We start from the raw sequence: 15,915 nt of genomic DNA, 5'->3' as shown, positions 1-15,915 counted from the left end.
AGCTTACACATGCTCACAGATAGCTTGTTATCCTGTCTTTCTGGACACATGGAAGCTTGTACTTTCCATTTCCTTTGCAGTGAGATGGTCCTATGTGACTAGTCCTAGGTACTGAAATGTGAGCAGAAGAGATGTGTGCCCCTTATGAGAGAGGCAATGGTGAGCCCATGCAAGATTCTCCAGTCTGCCTCTGATCCTGCCACAAGGACTAAGGAGGCTATATGCTTTGGATCAGAACTTTCCAATAGGAATATAGTGTGACCCACATAGTTAGTTATAAATTTTCTTTTAACACATTTTTAAAAAGTAAAATGAAACCAATAAAATTAATTTTAATAATACATTTTATTTAACCCAAGATATATGCAAAATATTACCATTTCAACATATATAATCAATATAAAAACATTTTTTATAATAACTGAAATTATTTTATGCTTATAGCATATCTCTGATCAGATAGCCACATATCAAGCACTCAGTAACCACTATGGGTCCTTCTGTATTGGACAGCATAGTTTTACATAGTGGGGTTGCCACGTGGAGCCCACTTGACCTGGAATTGCTGACTTATGTTACAGAAGACAGGTTCCCTGAGAAATCCACTAGATCCACAATATATTTTGTATGAGAAAGAAATAAATCCTTGTTAACACAGAAAATTATGGAGTTCTTTATACTGCATCACATTTTACATATCACAAAAATACAAAGATAACAACAATCATGGCTTCCTATGCACATAAAAATATAGCTTTGAAATATATAAAACAAAAACTGATATACTCTCAAGAATAATTTATAAATCTTGATTCAAAGAGGTTTTTATGCATGTTTATGAAAAAGTTATTGACATAGCTTAAAATTTATTAAGGTTATAGGATCTCTGAATTAACAGTTATTCTAATGAACATATAATATGGAACCTATATCTCACAAACAGACACTATTTTTTAAGCATTCATGAAGCATTTTCTTTATAATTTTTAAGTGCTACTCTTGAAGGAATTATCAATAAAACTAAAAAATTCAATATTATGTAGACTATTTACTCTCAACATAATGTGATTATATTATGATAAAAAACTAAAAAAGAGATAAAAGTCTTATGGGTTTGGAAACAAAATATATATATATATAATATGTTACATATATATATATAAATTCCTCAATGACTCATAAAGAAAAATGATAATGGTTTTCCAAAATCTTCAGAATTGTAGACAATAAAAATAATGCATAGCAATAAACCTAGAATGCAGCTAAATAGTTTTTAGTCGAAATTTTATAATCTTAAATGCATTCATTAACTTAACAAGAAATTTTGAAAGAAATTGTTAACCAGTCAATTCAAGATGCTTGGAAAAAAAAACAGAAGCAACCTCATCTTAAGCAAATGGAAGAAATAATATTCAAAACAAATAGTATAAATTAATTTTAAGAAACAAGAGGAAAGATAAAATAATTTAAAAACCTGATTATTTGAGACCTTTAGTAAAACAGATAAACAACAAAAAAAGTGATGGACAAATAAATTATATTCTAAAGGAGAAGGAAATAATATGTAATTAGAGTATTTGTTTAATAGTAAGTAAAAAATTTAAGAAAGTTTTAATAGGAGAATTTTAAAGGCTCTCTCCTTGCCTGGTGGACTTGCTTAGCACTAAATAGCAGAAACAAATGTAAGAGCAAGAAAGGAATATTATGTCAGTTGCCCTGTGTGAAGTATATATTGGAGTAAGTAGGGTAATTATTATTGCAGCTGATATATCCGTACTTGTTTAATGTGTATAAGTATATTCCCATACACGTGAGTGTGTAAAATTGTCCTGTGTTTGTATATTTATGTGTGATGATTTCTCTATTGATTCTGTATCTATATATTTGAATGAATGTGTTATAATTTTGTAGCATAATAAAATCAACTGGTATTATACAAAGAATTTTTATCCAAAATATTTTTATACCATCTCCCACATCTCACAATAGTTAAAGCCAGGCCAGATACAAAATAGGTGTGTTAAATAAGTGAGAGGTGATTTATTTTAGTTCTAAGAGGTATCATAATTATATTGAATTTAAATTGAGGAGGGATGTGTAAAATTTCTCTTACAAAATTTTTTGATTATTCTAGTATTTGTTTGTAAGGTGGTGGTAGAAAAGTAGAGTCTAAAATTTGAAACCTGTACTTTTCAGAAGATAAATTGGCCCTAAAATCAAAATAGCTTAATATAACATAGATATTTCCTTACTGACATATGGGAAAATAGGTTAGTCTGTGGAAATGCTAGCACTACATGAAGTTTTTGCTCTGTAATGGTCTATAAACAACTTAGCACACAATAAACTTAAGAAATTAACATTTCCACAGTAAACAAGTATTGTGCAATCCCCATGATATGCTATGAAATAAATTCACAACATGGAGTTTAAGTTAAGCATTTTGATGGATGGACTAGATACTTAAGGCACAACATGATGAAATTACAAGTTCCTTGCTTTAGTTATCAGTCCTTAACAAGACAGATAACTTGTTGATTTATTAATTTCAACCAGGCAGGAAGATAGAGTAAGGGGATATTGGAAAAAAGAAATGTCAGGATTTCGGGTTATCAGATACTTATGAATAAACCAAGATATCATCAAGTACATAACAAAGAGAAAAAAGGATAGTTATCTAAACTTGGAAAGGGACTTGCTGTTCACCACGAAGACAAAGATGTATAATGTCTTTTAATCAATATATAAAGTGCTATAAATGTCATGGTTCTTTTCAATTCAATTCAACACACATTTATTAAAAAAACTATTACCTACTAGGCATTGTGAAAGGTACTGCAGACACACAGATAAAGAGTTAGACTAAGGGTTGTAAAAAGCTCCTAGCCAAGCAAAGAAGACAGGAAAATAAACTAATAAAATCTGAAGATGTAGAGGCACAGCACAATTGAAATATGTACATTGAGTTACTACAGAATAAAAATATTCACTTTACCTAGGAGACAGGAAGCCTTCCTGGAGGAGAGGACAGCTGATCTGGGTTCTGAGGACAGAGGGAAGAGCCTGTGTCTTTGTAGGGGACAGAGTACAACTGGGTTAATGACTGTGGACAGAGTGGTGTCCCACCCTATAGGTCATAACCATTCAGGACCCTGTTCTAACATTTTGGCTGTGATCCTAGGTCAGAATACAACTTATCTGAGCTTTCGTCACCTTATCTGTAAAGAAATGATTGTAGTACTTCTAGAATTGTCATGAGGTTTAGAAATATGTATATAAAAGCACATAGTAAAATAATGACAATAGATTAATAAAAATAACCATAATTCATTGAATGCTTAATTATTAACAACTAAAATGAACACTTTTGATACATAACCATATTTAATTTCAAGTACAACCTTGTGGTACATATTATTATTCTCATTACAGAGGTATAAATTGAGGATTAGGAAAATTAAGCAATTTCTAAAATATTATATAACATTAAATATCAATATCACCACCACCACCATAATTCCCTTAAGGATGAAACATTTCCATCTTACTGGTCACTTTATTTACAGCTTCTAGCACAGTCCTTTGTTCATAGCAGGAATTCAATAAATATTCATTAAGTAAATGAATAAATGTTTGGGAAAGTCTCACCCATGTCAAATTCCAAAAGCCACACTCTTAAATTACAAAGGTAAGTAAATACTAACACTCAGAAGTTATTATTATTGAATGTTTAATGTTTGCTAACTGGAAATATAAAATGCTTTCTAAAACAACTAATAGGAAGATGAAGTTTTACTGGCAAAAACAGACAAGAGAAGGAGAAAAGTGAAGAGAAATAGTGATCAGGTAATAGAAATGGTGCCCTAAATTAAATCTGTTGGCAGAAGTGATAGCTAAAAACAGTGTGGCTCATCGGCAGTCAAGGTTCTCAGAAGCAGGGATCAAAGAAAAGATGATCCAGCAATGAATAACCAAAAGTTAGAAATATTTGCATAGAGAAGTAAGGCAAGAGGCCTCTAGGAGAATCAATATTCCACCATAAAGACAAATCAATAATAGAAGACTTCTGTAATATGTGATATGTGGAGTGGGGAGAAGGATGAAGAGGTGATAGAAATGAATTACTCTGACTTTTGGGGAGATATGATATATTACTTGAAAAAAACATACATCAGGATCTTTTTCAGTAAAATAAACTACAGGGCCTCCTCTGTACTTATTTATTTCTCTGTACCTAAAGTTATAATTATAAACATGTCTATAATAGTATGTCTGAGCCATCCAGAAAGTGTGTGTGTGTGTATTTGTTTTTTACCTTGGACCTGAATTTTTGAGGCAGGTATTAAGTTATATTATTTTATGTTGAATAGGTTGAGAAGTCTGAGGCACATATTATATATTTTAGAAAGATTTATATTAAAAATTAAAATAAAAACATTCATGCTCAGAAATTTCAATTAGCATTTAAAAGAGTTCTTGTCCTGTGTCTATAAAACTCAAAAACTCAATTCACTAGACTATTATTGGAGACACACACTTAATAGCTCTGAATATCCTGAATTCCAGGGTGACCTAGAGAAGCCAGAGCCACTCTGTCTGAAAGAAATCTAGATATATTTCTTGAACTTCCAGTGTTCACCAACACCATGGAAGCATTGGATGGAACCGTTAAGTCCAGCCAAGTGAATAAACTGAGACACAGGATAGTGCAAATCACATCTGTTTGACGTTTGAAGTCTTCTTCCAGTTCAGTCTCCATCTCCTTTTTCCATTACAACCTTCATGCCCTAATAAGTAGGGATATTTCATTAGAGATTATATAAAAAGACTGTTTTGACCTTCCCCTCCTTGATTATATGGAGATCTCATCCAATGATTTTTTAGATATTAACATTTCTTGTGTGAATAATTTATAGACTAAGCAATTGCAAATGCTTGAGAGTTATTAATGCACTCTCATTAATGACTTGGGGAATATAGGCCAACCTGGCTAACCACAGACATTGTCCTTCATCTTGGTAAGAAAACTCAGCTCAAATCCAAATCTAAGTCCAAATATATTACCTTTTAAAAATAATTCTGGTGTGATTTGCTAGCTAATTTGATATACTAATATTTCATTGAAGATTTTTTACCACTATGTTCGTGAGGAATATTAGCCTGCAGTTTTCTTTTCTGGTAATGTTCTTATCTGGTTTGAGTATCAAAATAATGCTGGACTCATAAAACAAGTTAGAAAGAGTTCTGTCCTTTCCAGTTTACACAAATGTTTTAAAGAATCCATCAGTGAAGCCATGGATGGGTAGAGCTTTCTTTGTTCAACGTTTAAACTACAAATTCAATTTCTTTAATCAGTGACTCCTATTTGGGTCTCTTCTCCACTTCTCCAGATTTTTACTCCCTTCCACAATCAGCCTATTCTTTTTTTTTTTCTTTACTTTTATATTCAGAGTCTTCAGTTATTTTTCTGCTGGCGCTGCAACCCAGTTTTTGCTGTTACCACAACACACTTTTTAAACTGGAAAAAAATTTAAATGAAAGAAGAACGGAGGCAGAAGTTACATATTATTTTCTGAATTCCTATTATGAATCAAGGCCTTATATAGATTATTTCATTTACTCTACACGAAAAACCGTTTATTTATTTGTTATTATCTCCAATTTGAAGATGATGATGTGGGTTCAAAAAAATCAAATAACTTGACCAAACTCCTTCAGTAAAAAATAAAAAGAATTAGAATTTGAGCACAGGTTTCTGGCCAACAAGGTCCATCTATATTTTTACCAACAATCAGAACCATTGGAAAATGACAATAAACGTTTCATATAATTAGTCTTTAACCACTTTCACATTTTTCAGAATATAAGCTTAAACCAGCAGATATTCTTGAACTGATATATTTGAGAACATCTAAAGAGTTTTCAAATACTATTTGACAATAGTTTTAAAATTCTTACATAGATTAGTAACTAATGTTTTCTCTTGAAAATAATTACTAGCGCATTCCAAATAAAACCTTAACTATCCATAGTAATTTTAGGGTCATGTTGCTTCAAAGACCCCTCATTAACTTCTTTAAAAATCATATGACGGGAACAATATGGCAAAAGGGAAAATTACATAATTTTAATGATACTCATTAATACAGTGATATTTTACCCATCTGGGAGGCTGATATAAATACCAAATTCTTATAAATAAAAATCACTAATTATCACTCAAGTATTCTAAAAACAAAATTTTATAAAGGAGTTTCTTATTTTATGCAACAGATATTTAGTATCTCCAGTCATGTCCAATGTTCTTTATACAACTATATTAGTATAATATCTAAAATAATAGTCAGCATTTAAATTGCATTCCCAACATGTCATATTTTCTTACTGAATTATATGACATGTCTGTAAAAGCTTTAATTTTTTTAGTGGATCTCCGTTAGTAATAATGTCTAAAACATTGTTTCTCTGTGATCAACAAACATGTCAGTGCCTAAATTGAAGAAATCACCATCAATATGTCTCAAATTCCAAAATATGACTTCTGCCCTAAAGAGAAATCTCCTTTTGTAAACAGTATTTTTTTTCATATATTTGCTTTTAAAGTATGCATCTTCTTAAAGTAAGGGTTTTTTTTAAATTTCAAGAAAAACATTCTCATTTCCTCTTATACTCAGGTTGTCAAATACATGTAATATATTTCAGGCTCAGATTCGTAAGGGCAGCACATGAGGTAGTTACTTTTAGCATCTGCTTGTTATAAAGCTCAGTGTACCCTCCAGACATACCCTTCATAATCATTAAACATGAGAAACACTGTTCATATTAAATTGGGCTGCATGAATAATACAGAAGTCATGAATTTAAATTATTACTAGTATCCAGAGGAAATGGTAGAATTTCAGCCTTTAAATAAGAACTCCACTTTATTTCTAGAAACTGAAGTTATTAAGTTGTAAATCAGTACCGTGCCAGGGTTCCGAGCCTCTCCTGATCCTTGAACCACTCTAAGGTATTTCAGAAATACTGTTCTACATTCTATGTCCCCTCAAAAGACTGTTAAGTTTACTTTCACAAGATACTGAAAGCTTTTCAATGATTTGTTTTGCATTTTCTTATTTTTATAAAAAGGCAAAATAAAATATGTAGCAGGTGCTGAAATATGCCCCTGACCTAGAATATGTGAGTAGATGGATTCACAAACTACCATCAAGCACTATAATTCAGCACCGCTTCAGGGCAAACTATGCTTTTTTAATGAAGTTGCCAAATTTAAACAACTTTTTTCTCTACCTCAAATGTTCCCACTATGCTTTTTGCTACCTTGGAACCTGAATAGTACAGGATTCTGTGAGTTGTACTTATAAGAAGTCATCGGGGTCTGGAAAACATGATGTTAGAACCATTGCTTACATGGTTAACCCTGCCGGTAATGTTTTCTTCCTTCTTCTTTTCTATCTGAATTGAAATAACTGCTTAGCAGCTCAGTTCAGTGTGGGAATATGGAAAGCACTGCAGGTTTTTAAAGTCAGAGAAACCTGAGTTTTGATTATCTCTTTGTGATTTGCTTGCAGTAAGTCCAATGCAACCTTTCTCCCCCTTCTATTTCTGTGATAATGAAACATGCTGCATCAGAGAAGTGAGGGCAAGATTGTAGGAAAAATAGTGCAACAAGACAGGTGTCAATTCCCTTACAACTTCTCAGAGCATAGCCAATCAAGAAATAAACTTTTATTTTGCTTAATCCATGAATATTTAAGGTCTGAATGTTGCAGAAATTGAGATTAGATTCTAACGGGTATGCTTATGTTCTTGTATACATTATGTAGATACATACAGTACAAAAAGCTAGTCTTACACATAATAGGAAAAGACTGCAGCAATCTAATTAAAGTCACAAACAAAACAAGAATGTACCCTAGCACCACTTTGTTTTCAGTGTTGTGGTATAATCACCACTGTAATTATGTTAGAGCAATATTTCAAGGTATAAAAATTAAAGAGACAAAATATAGTTATATTTACTTGCCAGTTCTATGATTGTAATGTATAACAGTCAAGACAATAAATTGGAAATATAAGTTTAAAATATATTTTTAATTTAAAAAGATAAACATCAAAGCAAAAGCATTTATTATAGGTTAGTAAGTACTTAATGTCCAGTACTTCTAATGATAATTTAACATTTTATACATGAAATTTAATTTAGAATTATAACTCATATTCTTGTTTTCTTAAGAAACTTAATACTTCTTAAACAGAGTTCTTGAAAATTTATATTAAAAGCCTATTTAATTCTTGAGTGAGCTCGGTTTCATAAAGGAGCCATCAATTCTCATCATTCTTTGTGACAGTTAATATAGTGAAACATTACACTCAGTCAATATCACTCATGTTCTTTACAAGTGGGAATTAGAAGAATTTCAAGAAATGTTTGGTTGAATTTTCTGGCAATCTAATAAATATGCTGTCAGTTTCCAAGTAAATATTCTGGCTGGAGTATTTTACAGGAAGAAAAATTTGATTCATAGAATCATTGGCTTAAATTATACTTTATTACAAAGTATTGGGAGACTAGAGTTGTTATTTCTACATAAAAATTTAATGTAGAATTTAACTGATAGTAATATATTTCTTATACTGAAAGAACATGTATCAAAATTTCTTCTTACACATTTCTTATAAAGAATTTTATTGAGTTTGTTTTGATGATAGCAAGGTAATTACCTTATGAAAATCCAAGACAGCTATGAGAATATATAGTTTAGCTTTTACAATCTCCCACTTACTTTTGCTCCTATTTAATAGGGGACTTCAGTCTGTTTCATGGATTTTATATCAAATAAAACAGTGAATGTAATTGGTGTCATGGAAATAGCAATAATTAATAATAGTACATCTAATTCAGTTCTCAGTATAAAGTTATTTATTTCTATTTACATAGCTAAAACTAATTTAGATTCACCCAAATATAAGACTTCAGAAGATCAGTTATTTATATTTTCAATAACAGGATGACTTACATGGCGGTACAAGTATGCTTTGATAATATAAATTCTAAAATTCCATGGCTAAAAAGTGATTTAAGGTTTACGCTTTCCCTCTTTCCCCAACCCAACCCTTCAGGCAGGTCAATATTTAACACTATCTGTCAGTTATGTTCCTTTCTTTTTTCATTCCCATATAAACTACACATGTATACAATGGACAATTAAAATATTCTTCTAATGTATCTGCTGTATCTTTTTCATTCCATACAAATTGCATGTCCAAACTAATCTCCATAAAACACTTCTTTAATTATATTACTCATCCACTCCAAAACTTTTAATAAATTGTCATTATCCATAGGGTGAAGTCTATACTTTTTACCTTGGCATTTAAAGCTCATTTCATTCTGCCTCTAAACTACTTTTTAGCATTATCTTTAATTATCCTCCAACATGAAGCCTTAGTCTACTCAAAATAGCAGACAGGATTTCAGTAAAACAATTCTTACTACGAAACTTTGTCACTAAACAAGTAAAAAAATCCTTCACATCGTATCAGATGCCATGTAGAAAACTAAATAGGGTAACATAATAAAGAATGAATCAAGCAATGCCAGGCGGAAACATTAGATATCTAATGAAGAGAAGTATCCATATGTAGAGTGTTTGGAACAGTCTTTGCTTCAAAGTCCATGAAAAAAATCTCCCTTTCTTTGCCTTGGTGGAGGTTCTGTTTAGTAAGACTGTCATATTAAGGTAAACAGGAACTTTTACTTTTGACAAAAGAATATTAAAATAAATTATGGATATTTTTCTTGATATTTCTCTAAAATGTAATCTGATCATTTATTTCTCATTGAGATTTTTATAACACTGAGTTAAAGTAAAAGGCTGTTTTAAGATTACTCTTATAATTGTCATGATCATATCTTTCATTAACATTCAATTCAACTCTAAGAATTCTGTGTACTGCAGTCCACATAACTGAAATACTCACTCCCAGGGAACGGAAAAGATAGGTTCTACTGCTATAGAAATCATAGTGACATGCAAAAGGTTTTCAGTATCTTTGCATATGAAAGCAAAGATGACAGCATATGGTAATTTTATCTCCAGATTATTTGATACAATATTAAATCATCTATTTTGGTATTGTCCTTTTGTTCAGAACTGCAATGTATTCGTGAGCTTCACTTTCTTTATAGAAAGATTGAGTTACATATTGGAATGAAATTTTAAAATTCCTTTCCATCTGAGTGCTTTGATCCACCTCTGCAGTGACAAACACCTATTGATAAAGATGAGCTTCGGAGAACAGCCATTTGAAAAAATTAATTATTCTGAATGTTTGTGAATATTCAAGTGATTCTCTTATATGGCTGAGGTGGAGTAATACAGAAAAATTAGAAGCTATTTATAAGAAACTGTAAAAGTATCTTGATGCAACCTTGAATACATTCATTTTTGTGAGTTGAAAATTAGGCTTGAAACATATATAATATCTCCACAAAGTCTGGAAGCACAAAGAATAGAAGTTGTTGATTTTATGCCACACGATCCAACTTATGGTTAAAGAGAAAAGAAGCAATGAATTGTGTTATAGCAGGAAGTATCTCGAATTTGAGTAAGAAGATTTGAATTTTTAGGCCTGGCACTGCCATTCTATAGCTATGTGACTTTGGTGCAAGGCCTTGAATTAATGTCTCTTTATAAGAGTCTCTAAGATTCAGCAACTCATCTGTAAAATGTGTGTGTGTGTCTATGTATGTGTATAAACACGTGCTCGGACTTCGATTCTGGCATCAGCTCCTACATTTAAAGAGAATGGAAGTTGCCATGTCATCCTTACAAGAAAAAGCTTGACAAACTGAAAAAAAAATAACTTCTCTTAGATCCATCAGAAAACTGAGGTTGCAAGCAAACTGCCACACTGAAATCTGGAGGGACAGGTGAATGTAGAGAGTCTAGTCAAGATCTACATATCTTGAGCAGGAGCTGCTGAAATCATAAATTGATAGGAACACTTTCATGGTAAGTTTTACAATTTACTGGAGACTGAGTCAAGACTAACTTGAGACTGAGAAACTCCTCTAAGCCACAATCTTAGAGGAGCCTACAAACTTTTGTTTGTCACTATGAAGATCTGAGAAAGATTTCCTGATGGTTCTGGCTGGGAGGAAATAAACAACCGTTGTGAAATATGTTCAGAACCTCCTCCATAACAAAGGATTACTTTCCAGGAAAAAGACCTTTACCAGAACCTTCTAGAATGGGGAGGAGCACCCTCTAGCTTTGCTGTCTCACCTATAGATGAAAAGAATTCAACAGAAGTCAGGACTTTTCAGTAGACTGAAAATATTACAACCAGATAATGAAGTAGGGACAAGGGAAAGAAAGTTATCCCACTGGAAGAATACTTTGAATGTCACAGCCCAGATACACAGACCCATGAAAACACTGAGATTTAATCTGAAATTACAGAATGCAAAAAGGGAAAAGAACAGAACATAGAGGGAACAGAACAGAACAGAACTGTGGGACAATAACAAAAGTTATAGCAGAAAAAGACTTGAAATAGTAATGGTTAAAAATTTTCTAAAATTAATGACAAACATCAAACCACAAATCCAGGAAACTTAGAGAATGCCAAACAGAATAAACACAAAAAAACTTACCCATATCATGTCATATCAGATTCAAACTGAAGAAAACCAATGAAAAAGAAAAAATCTTGAAGGAAATCAGTAGTGAGGAAGGAGAAAACATCTTACCTGTAGAGGCACAAGGATAAGAACTTCAGTGGATTTCTATCTGAAACCATACGGTAAAGAAGAGAGTAACATAAAATATTTAAAATAATGAAAAGGAAAAAGCAAAAGCCACCAACCTAGAATTATATATCCAGTAAAATTATCCTTCACAAGGAATGAAAGATAAAGACTTTCTTAGACAAACAAAAACTGATGTATTCAATGCCCATGGATGTGCCTTTCAAGGAATGTTAAAAAAAGTTTTTTAGGAAGAAAGAAATGATAACAGGATTCTCATTAAAAAAAGGAAGAGTGTCAGAGAAGGAATAAGTAAAGATAAAACCTTTTGTTTTTCTTATTCTTAATTTAAATGATAACTTTTTATAATAATAAAAATAATAATGTATTATGTGATTATAGCATATGAAAAAACAAGTGTGTGACAGCAATATCACAAGAAATGGGATGGTAAAATTGGGAATACTCTGATATAAGGTACCTGCATCACATGGATGGCAGTACAATGTTATTTGAAGGTGGACTAGACTAGCTTAAAATATTTATTGTAAACTCTAGGGCAACGATTAAATATTTTTAACTAAATTGATACACGAAGAGAGGAGATATAGTAAGATCATATAAATTGTTCAATTAAAACCAGAAAAGACAGAATATGAGAAGGCACAAAAGAAACAAAGAACAAATGCAGCATACAGAAAATAGTTACAAAAATGGTGGATGTTAATCTAACTATACAGATGATCAGTTTAAATTTGAATGATCTAAATGCACCAATTAAAAGGCAGAGAATATCAGAATAGATTTAAGAGCCAAACTATACATTGTCTACAAGAAATCCACTTAAAATAAAAGACTCAAACAGAAAATAAAGGGAAAGAGAGAAGATATACAGTGCTAGCACTAATCAAAAGAAAGCTGGAGTAGCAATATTAATTTCAGACGAAGCAGACTTCAGGATAAAAAGGAACATTATATAATGACAAAGGGGTCAATTCTAAAAGAAGACATGTTAATCTTAAATGTGTATGCACCTAACAACAGAGCATCAAAGAGTATGTGAAGCAAAAACCAACATAACTGAAAGGAGAAATAGATAAATACACTATTATAGTTGGAGTCTTCAAAATATCTCTGTCAGTAATAGATAGATCAAACTTGCAGAAAATCAGTACATGACAGATAGATAGATAGATAGATAGATAGATAGATAGATAGATAGATAGATAGATAGATAGATAGATAGTAAGGATAACTGCTACAGTAGTCAGGCCACTTACTAGTTTTATTGATACTATCTATGTGATCTTATGTTATCTAAATCCAGTACTGCATTCATATAATTGGAATAATAGTAGTCCCTAAGGACTCATAGGGTTGTTTGAGGGTTAAATAGATTTTTATTTTTTATTGCAGGTGAACTTATCAGAGTGTTTGACATATAGTAAATTCACAATGAAATATAACATCATTATTTTACATTTGGATATTAATTTTGGATTAGACTTCTTTATAAATGTTTCCTTAAAACTCATAAAATTCATGAAGCTGTCAGAATGAATTTCTTATTTTTGTACTGCCTGAATAATGTAGTATTCTCACGACATTTTATATTGACAAAATAAGTACATTTTGATAAATACTATAACAATCAAATAATCTGCTTTTAGTAACGTCTACAATGCCTGAAGGTGAAGTAAAAAGCATTGTATATCACTAGATAAATATAACAGTCAACAAGTTGTATTTACTGTTCAGCTGTTAGAGAAATATATTGATTTAGATCTTTTTTCTCCTAAATGCCTTAGTAAACTTTCTTAAGAATAGCAAATTCCATTCACTCTCTCTCTAATCTACCATTTCAAATTATTCATTTGCCTCTCATTTTCTGGCACCATAATGCATAATTTCTTTATACTTTCCCTTGCAATTCTGACAGGCACACCATGATTTTTGTTCAAGATCAAGAATAAAAGGCTAAGAAATGTCATTATAGAGTCAGAGCCCATACAAAAGAATGTAGAAAGGAGTAAGCTTGTGGATGATGGAAATGCCAGTGGGATTTTTGTCTATGATCCAGAATTCTCAAGAAGAAGAATCAAATATTACTTGCCTTTCAAAACTGTTTCCTCCTTTGGGAAGAAAAACAAACCATGTAAATAAAGAGTTCACTGATTTTGATCTTTATTAGTAAATTAAAATGGACAATTTCTATTTTCAACTATATTGAAGAACTGTAATAATGTTATTGAATAGTTACATTTCTGAATAGACATTAGGAGATGTTTGAAATACTATATATTTTATTCCAATGACTGACGCTTTCTCTGCCTGGGAAAGGTGTCTTGACACAAAGTCAAACTATAATGTAAATTTTACAACCAAAAGAATTTTTAGAGTTCTACTAGGCACACAAAACAATACGTATTAATAAGAATATAACATTGACAAAATAGGTAGTGATTTTTGAGCTGAGAGTAGAATTTCTGAGTAAAAAATATGTGCATTTTTCAAATTTACCAGATATTACCAAATTACTTACCAAGTTGTGCTGATTACACTCCCATTGTCATGGTTTAGAAATGTTTGTTTCTCCACAAAAAAACAAAAGCTTGATGTTAGCAAATATTTTCATTTTTCCATTCTGATAAGTGTAAAATAGTACCTTATTATTGTTTGATTTTGCACTTTCCCAAATATTATAAATGATATAATTAAACATGTATTTATATAATTTATTTATATGGTTCACTAGGATCTTCTATTACATATTTTGCTCACTTTTCTATTCTGTTGTTAATTTTTCTTTAATAATTTAGAAACATTGATTACTAGTCCTCTGTCAAATATAATTGTTGTGATTATTTTCTCCCAGTCTGTGGTTTTTCTGTTAATTTTTATTATATATTTTATAAAAACATTTGTTGATATAGTCAAATTATCACAAATTTTATTTTAGGTTTTATGACTTTGAGTCTAGTTTAAGAAATGCTTAACTACCAGGAGGTCATTTATTTTCTTCTAAAAATTTTAAAACTTTGTTTTTATCATTTAGCTCTTTTACCCATCAGGGATTGTTTTTTGTATGTTTGCTATGAGGTAGGATTTTAACATTCTTTTCCACATAGAAAAACATTTCCTGCACCATTGAAGAATCCATCCTTTCTGCACTGATCGGCAGTGCTTCTTAGTTCATGGGATTAAAGTTCCATTTGTCCATGGGTCTGTTTCTGAGGTTTCACTAATTAAATTGTTCTAGCAAACATTTCCCTGTGCCAACACCAGCCTACCTGATTTGATATAGCTTTAGAGTATATCTTGATATCTAAATATCAAACCATTCCTCAAATGCTGGATATATTTCATTTACCCTTCCACTACCACTCTCCACCCTTTTCTGCCCTATTCTATGCTTTTCATACAAATGCATATTGGATTTGTTTTTTCACTTAGCAGACTCATTTGTTAGAATGGTTTTGAATTTACAGAAAAGTTACTAGATAGTACAGTACAGAGAGTTCCCATATATTGCCCTCAGTTTCACTTATTAATAATGTTTTCATACAGTTTCACCTATTACTAATGTTTTCATTAATATGGTATATTTTTATGTTTAATTAACCCAATATTAATACATTATTGTTAACTAAATTCCATAGTTAGCATTAAGGTTCACTCTTTGTGTTATAAAGTTCTATGCGTTTTGACAAATGCATAATGTCATGTATCCACCATACAGTATCATACAGAATAGTTCCATTGTTCTAAAAACCCCCTGTGCTCCACCTAATCCAACCCTCCTCATAGCCCTGAGCCCCTCGAAGCCACTGTTGTTTTTTTACTGTCCCTAGAGTTTTCCCTTTTTCATAATGTCATACAGCGGGAATCATACAGTAGCTTTTACAGACTAGCTTCTATCACTTAGCAGTACACATTTAAGGTTCATCTATTTATTTTGTGTGGCTTTATAGTTAATTTTTTAGATCACTGAAAGCATTCCATTGTATAAATAGAACACAGTATGTTTAGTCACTTACTGAAGGATATTTTGGTTGCTTTCAGTTTGGGGCAATTATGAATAAAACTACTGTAAAGATTGTTGTGCAGGTTTTTGTGTCGACAGTTTTCAACTCAACTGAGTAAATAACCTAAGCAGAATG

Source organism: Eubalaena glacialis, chromosome 11, assembly GCF_028564815.1.
Source record: "Eubalaena glacialis isolate mEubGla1 chromosome 11, mEubGla1.1.hap2.+ XY, whole genome shotgun sequence".
NCBI lineage: Eukaryota > Metazoa > Chordata > Mammalia > Artiodactyla > Balaenidae > Eubalaena > Eubalaena glacialis.
Note: the sequence above shows the minus strand (reverse complement) of the source record.